The sequence below is a fragment of the Coregonus lavaretus genome (assembly GCF_964263955.1).
Source record: "Coregonus lavaretus genome assembly, chromosome: 29".
In the NCBI taxonomy this organism is placed as follows: Eukaryota; Metazoa; Chordata; class Actinopteri; order Salmoniformes; family Salmonidae; genus Coregonus; species Coregonus lavaretus.
In genome coordinates this window covers 9764033-9771691 of record NC_140016.1, presented here as the reverse complement: position 1 = coordinate 9771691, position 7659 = coordinate 9764033, and the positions used below count along the sequence as shown (strand labels likewise).

The 7659-nt window shown below is 44.1% G+C and overlaps 1 pseudogene across 1 annotated transcript; it reads left to right on the top strand.

The window, feature by feature from the left end:
* The first annotated feature begins 232 nt into the window (after window positions 1-232).
* On the top strand, window positions 233-2646 carry LOC311105011 (seipin-like; annotated as a pseudogene). The gene is made up of 7 exons: window positions 233-486; window positions 1229-1310; window positions 1452-1621; window positions 1936-2028; window positions 2125-2222; window positions 2343-2488; window positions 2561-2646. The product of its transcript is annotated as a seipin-like (transcript).
* Window positions 2647-7659: the final 5013 nt, after the last annotated feature.

The following is a 7659-nucleotide window of genomic DNA, read 5'->3' as shown; positions in this document are numbered from 1 at the left end:
CTGCCCGAACCAGGAGGAGGAGCAGCCTCGGCCGAAACCGTGACAATAAGGCTGTAACGTAACAAAATGTGGAAAAAGGGAAGGGGTCTGAATACTTTACGAATGCACTATAGGTCTCCCTGTTCATATAATAGATCAAGCACTCTAAAAGGAAGACTCATGGGGACCTGACAGGATAGCTTGACCCGAGAAGTTCTATCGCGCATCAGAACAGATCATCCACACTCCAGAGATGGACACAGGAAGTGAACCTATGGGCACTGGAGGTCATCATGGGTCAGGTGATCCAGTTGGACCTGCACTGCTCTGGCTCCAGGACACGGTTATGACGGTAACGCTGCAGGCGTGTAAGATGGTGTTACAGGGAGCGTTGTTACTGTGTGCTCTGGGACTGTTGCTACTGACCACCATCTTCCTCTACGGGAGCTTCTACTACTCATACATGCCCCTAGCCACCTACAGTTCACCTGTCCACTACTACTGCAAGTGTGTCTCACACACTCACTCTCTCACGCATACAGACTCTCTCTCTCACACACATGCTCTCTCTGTCTCTCTCTCTTTCTCTCTCTCTCTGTCTGTCTGTCTCTCTCTCTATCTCACACACACTCTATCTATCTATCTATCTATCTATCTATCTATCTATCTATCTATCTATCTATCTGTCTGTCTGTCTGTCTGTCTGTCTGTCTGTCTGTCTGTCTGTCTGTCTGTCTGTCTGTCTGTCTGTCTGTCTGTCTGTCTGTCTGTCTGTCTGTCTGTCTGTCTGTCTGTCTGTCTGTCTGTCTGTCTGTCTGTCTGTCTGTCTGTCTGTCTGTCTGTCTGTCTGTCTCTCTGTCTCTCTCTCTCTCTCTCTCTCTCTCTCTCTCTCTCTCTCTCTCTCTCTCTCTCTCTCTCTCTCTCTCTCTCTCTCTCTCTCTCTCTCTCTCTCTCTCTCTCTCTCTCTCTCTCTCTCTCTCTCTCTCTCTCTCTCTCTCTCTCTCTCTCTCTCTCTCTCTCTCTCTCTCTCTCTCTCTCTCTCTCTCTCTCTCTCTCTCTCTCTCTCTCTCTCTCTCTCTCTCTCTCTCTCTCTCTCTCTCTCTCTCTCTCTCTCTCTCTCTCTCTCTCTCTCTCTCTCTCTCTCTCTCTCTCTCTCTCTCTCTCTCTCTCTCTCTCTCTCTCTCTCTCTCCCACACCTCAGTACATACTTTTGCAATTGGAATTCAATTATTTTCCTTTCCTTTTGCAGGACAGACTGTGACTCCTCAGCTTCCCTTCACTGCTCCTTCCCCACTGCCTACGTCTCTCTCCTGAGGAATGGCAAGAACCAGGTGATCCTTTATACACTGTTTATCCATCCACCTTCATTAGCCTTAGCGTATGTAACGTATAGAAAAGTCTTGCCAATCAACAGAATGAATTGGGAGGTTTTCATTATGATGTTTGAACTCATTTGAACCCTCCCACTGAAGGCGATGACATACAGCCAGCCCTATCAGATCTCCCTGGATCTGGAGATGCCCGAGTTGCCAGCCAATCAGGAATGTTCATGGTCAAGATTTCCTGTTACTCCAGACAGGGGCAGCCTGTGACCTATTCAGCACGATCTGTGAGTTGTCAAGTGTTGGCAGTATCAAGTATTGTGTTGGGCTTGTGCATCTAACATTTGCATATTAACTCTGCTTTGCACTTTTTAACAATCTGTTTTGATCTGTATTGGTGTGGTGTGATTTGAGTATATGTTTGATTTTTTTATACTGCTGCAACCAAATTGCCCAGCAATGGGGATTAATCAATATCTTCTGAATCTGTACAAATCAGCTGCACATTTAAATACTCACAGTAACCAATAATGGACTCTGATTGTCCTGTGTTGGTAAATTGACCACCTTGTTGGTCTGCCTCTCTGACTCAGGTAAGGCAGCCCCCCCCTTCTCCGTGTCCTGTTCCTGTCAGACGATGCTGCGGTATCGCTCTGGCCTGCTCCAGACTGCGGACCAGAGACAGCTGGTAGAGGTGGAGCTCTTCTCCCAATACAGAGAGGATTCTGTGAGTCTCTGGCCGCCCAGTGTGTGTGTGTGAGTGTGTGTGTGTGTATGAGTGTGTGTATGTGTGTGTACAGGGCTAATCCCTCTCTCTCTGTAGTATGCCCCCTCTATAGGAGCCATCATTGAGATCCAGTCTCAGAGGGTGCAGATCTACTCAGCACAGCTCTACATTCATGCTCACTTCACTGGCATAAGGTTAGCTTTACCTCATATTAAATCATTTACATTTTGATTTACAAAAAAAAAATATATATATATATATATATATATATAAATATATATATGAAAATATGAACTCTTCTCCCCCCTCATCAGGTACTTCCTGTACAACTTCCTAACGCTTTCAGCAGTAATGGGTTTGGCCCTCTTCTTCAGCTACCTGAGGCTCATCTGGGGCTTAGCTGGGATGGACGAGAGCGAGGACACTGAACACCTGCAAGATGACCAGGATGACACTACAGGTAAGTACACACTTGTACACACACCTGTGTGAGATGTATCATGTGTTGTGTTTGGGTGTGCTTTTCACTCAGAAATCGAGAACTCCTCATCAGATGCACTACTGGAGGCACATCAGATTACTGCTTTGAGAATGGACTCTTCCTCCTGGCCCATCTGAGCCAGGAGGAAGTGTCCATTCTCAAAGAAGGAGGGGTGGGGGGGGGGGAGTTGTCAAGCAGCCAGACAGCATCCCCAGCACACTGACTGGAACCTCAACCTGTGTGATATCCTGATGGAGAGCTCCTGATGGAGAGCTCCAGTTGCGTAATGACCAATAGGTGGCGCCAAAGTATTATATTTCGAGAGGGCCCTCTTGTACTTTGTTACTGTAAAACAATAGGAAGATTTGTTACATTTAAAAACCTGCTTATATGTTTAAATATGTGTGAATGTATTACTTTTTGTGTCCTCTTTTATTTAGTTTATTTAAAATTGTGTGATAATTCATGCAAAAAACTGACAATGTTGAAATATTTCACCATAGGCCTCCACCTAAGATGACCATTTTACTGTAGCCTACAGTATTGCACAAATGGAGTAAGGGTTATATCAGATGATCTCAGTATTATGAAACATCCAGGGTGGATGATAACACAAACAAAGTGCCTTCCTCATTTTCATATATTTGCAGGGCCGGTTCCAGACATAAGAGACATAAGCGGTCGCTTAGGGCCCCGGCCGCTAATGACATGACATTTCTTATCAAATGGCTACTTTTTCTCTCCGCCCCATGGCGAAATGTGTAGAATTGCAAGAAATTAACTTTAAAACACCATCAAGAGGGGGGCCACTAAAATGTTTTGCCACGAGATGAAGGGCTAGAGCCGGCCTTTATATTTGCAATGTTACTGACAAACATTCCTATGTCTCCCATGTTCTCCTCATCATTGTCATGTAATAAATACTACAAATGTCTTTATTGGTGTTTGTATATTTACATCCTACATTTCGCAGTCTGTCACTCAAAAACATGCTCACAGCACAATCTGTCCAAAAATTGCAGTGTATACCTTTTGATTTTATGTCATTAATGAAGCCACCTAAGATGTTTTAAAATGTCCTATAGTAGCATAGGCCTGTTAGTAAAACCCCTCTGTATTTGGATACTAGACAGAGTACCCTATTCAGATGACGGAGATGCATTTCCTAAGAAACACACAAACAAGAGACACTCCTGTCAACCTGCAGTTCACTGCCATGCTGCCAGTCACACTCACTCACTTACCACAATGTTTTGAAAATGTTGTTGCATCACATCATGCAAAATACTACCACATCAGGGATAACGCAGGGAGACAGAGCTTATCCTATCCTACTACAGTCTACCTACTGTACAGGTGTCATTTCTACGGACTAAATGAACCCCTAGGGTCCATAAAGGGTTCCACAAATGTATCAAGGGGATGCTGTTGGATGCACAAGGTAGGCTACTGCAAGCAACTTTTATTATCAGTATTTCAAAATCCTTATTGCAACACCTAAATAGACATTGTCATTGCATTGTCAGTCCTGTACGTGTTTAAAAAAAAAGTGTTGTAGCTATAGCTTATTCATGTGTCTCTTGTTAGTGAAATAATTTTTCATTAACAATTTTATACTTAACCATTCAACTACCTTAATTTGCCTGTGTGTTTTGTGCTGTATATGATTTTATAAATATGTTTTCACATATGGAACATATAATCTCTACTCAGGAGACTTATCTAACACTCACAAAGAGGACTAGGCCTACTAACAATTGGAGTGGACTTATCAGGATAACTACATCCCCTGGAATATCACCCTTTCACCTGGGAATGATGGACAACACAACACCCCCAGCTCTGGATGAAATGAAGGATGTGGAGAAAGAAAAGGAGACGGTAGAAGGAGAGTTGGGGAATGAAGAACAGGATGATGGATTTCTTGGACTCTTGAATGACGTCGACCAACATCTGCCCATTGGTGACAGGACACCCAGTGTGTTTAGTGGGGTGAAACCCCAAACCAAACTTCTCTCTAGCCAGGACTCACCATCTAACAGTCTGGAACTACAAAACCATGATGGAGTACCAGAAGAGAGATACAGGCATCTGGGAGACACAGAACCAGGCTCTGAACTGCATGTGACTCAAGCCCTTTTGGTGGATATTCAAAGATGTGACAGTGGAGTGTGGGAAAGGGGAGAAGAGAGGGGAAAAGAACATGTAGAGAAGGAGGAGGGGTCAGAGAGTGAAATAGTAAAGGATTCAAGGATGAGCAGAAGGAGCGTGAAGGAGAGATGGAGACTGAGGAAGAGGGAGAGGTTGGGAGGGAGCATGCCAGCAGCAAAGACAGAGGGATGGGAAAAGATGGAGAGAAGAAAGAGATGGAGCGGGTCAGGGAGGATGAGAAAGATGGAAGAGGAAGAGGGGATGCAAGATGGAGGTGTGCTGAATGAGTGGAGCGAAGAAAGGAAGAGTGCAGAGCAGACAGGTGTTAAAGAGACAGAGAGGATAGGGGATAGAGAGATAGACAGAGAGGGCACAGGGGATAGAGAGATAGACAGAGAGGGCACAGGGGATAGAGAGATAGACAGAGAGGGCACAGGGGATAGAGAGATAGACAGAGAGGGCACAGGGGATGGAGCGATGAAAGGAGAAAGATCAGGGGATAGAAAGACGGAAGGAGAAAGTGTCAGGGATAGAGGGAAGGATGGAGAGAAGGAAGGTGCCAGCAGCCTGAGCTCTGAGGGGAGCTGTAGTGAACCCCCCTGGTCTGCTTCCCCCCATCCCATCCTCTCCAGGATGCTCATGCACTCCTCTGTCTCATCCTCCTCTTCCTCATTCAACTGCTCCTCAGCAGAGAGCGATGAGGTCTTCAGCGAAGGAGAGGACACTGCCAGCAAGAGGAGCACCATGAGAAGGGTGAGATTGAGAACTGAATGTGAAAAGAGAAAGTATACACCATACTTTTGGAGATAATACAGTGGGGAAAAAAAGTATTTAGTCAGCCACCAATTGTGCAAGTTCTCCCACTTAAAAAGATGAGAGAGGTCTGTAATTTTCATCATAGGTACATGTCAACTATGACAGACAAATTGAGGAAAAAATATCCAGAAAATCACATTGTAGGATTTTTTATGAATTTATTTGCAAATTATGGTGGAAAATAAGTATTTGGTCACCTACAAACAAGCAAGATTTCTGGCTCTCACAGACCTGTAACTTCTTCTTTAAGAGGCTCCTCTGTCCTCCACTCGTTACCTGTATTAATGGCACCTGTTTGAACTTGTTATCAGTATAAAAGACACCTGTTCACAACCTCAAACAGTCACACTCCAAACTCCACTATGGCCAAGAGCAAAGAGCTGTCAAAGGACACCAGAAACAAAATTGTAGACCTGCACCAGGCTGGGGAGACTGAATCTGCAATAGGTAAGCAGCTTGGTTTGAAGAAATCAACTGTGGGAGCAATTATTAGGAAATGGAAGACATACAAGACCACTGATAATCTCCCTCGATCTGACGCTCTACGCAAGATCTCACCCTGTGGGGTCAAAATGATCACAAGAACGGTGAGCAAAAATCCCAGAACCACACGGGGGGACCTAGTGAATGACCTGCAGAGAGCTGGGACCAAAGTAACAAAGCCTACCATCAGTAACACACTATGCCGCCATGGACTCAAATCCTGCAGTGCCAGATGTGTCCCCCTGCTTAAGCCAGTACATGTCCAGGCCCGTCTGAAGTTTGCTAGAGTGCATTTGGATGATCCAGAAGAGGATTGGGAGAATGTCATATGGTCAGATGAAACCAAAATAGAACTTTTTGATAAAAACTCAACTCGTCGTATTTGGAGGACAAAGAATACTGAGTTGCATCCAAAGAACACCATACCTACTGTGAAGCATGGGGGTGGAAACATCATGCTTTGGGGCTGTTTTTCTGCAAAGGGACCAGGACGACTGATCCGTGAAAAGGAAAGAATGAATGGGGCCATGTATCGTGAGATTTTGAGTGAAAACCTCCTTCCATCAGCAAGGGCATTGAAGATGAAATGTGGCTGGGTCTTTCAGCATGACAATGATCCCAAACACACCGCCCGGGCAACGAAGGAGTGGCTTCGTAAGAAGCATTTCAAGGTCCTGGAGTGGCCTAGCCAGTCTCCAGATCTCAACCCCATAGAAAATCTTTGGAGGGAGTTGAAAGTCCGTGTTGCCCAGCGACAGCCCCAAAACATCACTGCTCTAGAGGAGATCTGCATGGAGGAATGGGTCAAAATACCAGCAACAGTGTGTGAAAACCTTGTGAAGACTTACAGAAAACGTTTGACCTGTGTCATTGCCAACAAAGGGTATATAACAAAGTATTGAGAAACTTTTGTTATTGACCAAATACTTATTTTCCACCATAATTTGCAAATAAATTCATTAAAAATCCTACAATGTGATTTTCTGGATTTCTTTTTCTCATTTTGTCTGTCATAGTTGACGTGTACCTATGATGAAAATTACAGGCCTCTCTCATCTTTTTAAGTGGGAGAACTTGCACAATTGGTGGCTGACTAAATACTTGTTTTCCCCACTGTATTTCAAATAGACAATATCACACTGATTTCCTCCACTGTAGGCCTACACTGTAAATATTAGGTCTGGGAATTGCCAGGGACCTCACAATACGATATTATCACCATACTTAGGTGCCGATACGATATGTATTGCGATTCTCACCATTCTATATGTATTGCAATTCAATTCTGTGATTTTATTCAGATTCCATATGGTCCAAACATATTGCTCACCATATGTCTGCTGCAGAGAGACAAGAGAGAGCATACGATTGTGAGTTTTGATCAGTCATGGAAATATAAGTGCTGAAAACAAATTGGCTCCATATTGAAAAAGAATATGGAGAACAAGCTATGAAGGAAAAATACTGTTATTTTGGTGCAGGTACCGCCAACTAGAGCAAAAATAATATTGCGATATTATCAAATTGATACAATACATCGTCCAAAATATATGTAACTGTATCGATTTTTTCCATTGATGCCTTTATTCTCCATGAAAGAATGTGTGTAATTTCCATCCCATTCTCAACCCCTCTGTCTAACTGCTGTCTGCGATTTGCATGAGTTTGAAAGCGAGCCTTGAGCCGGGCACATTTGAATA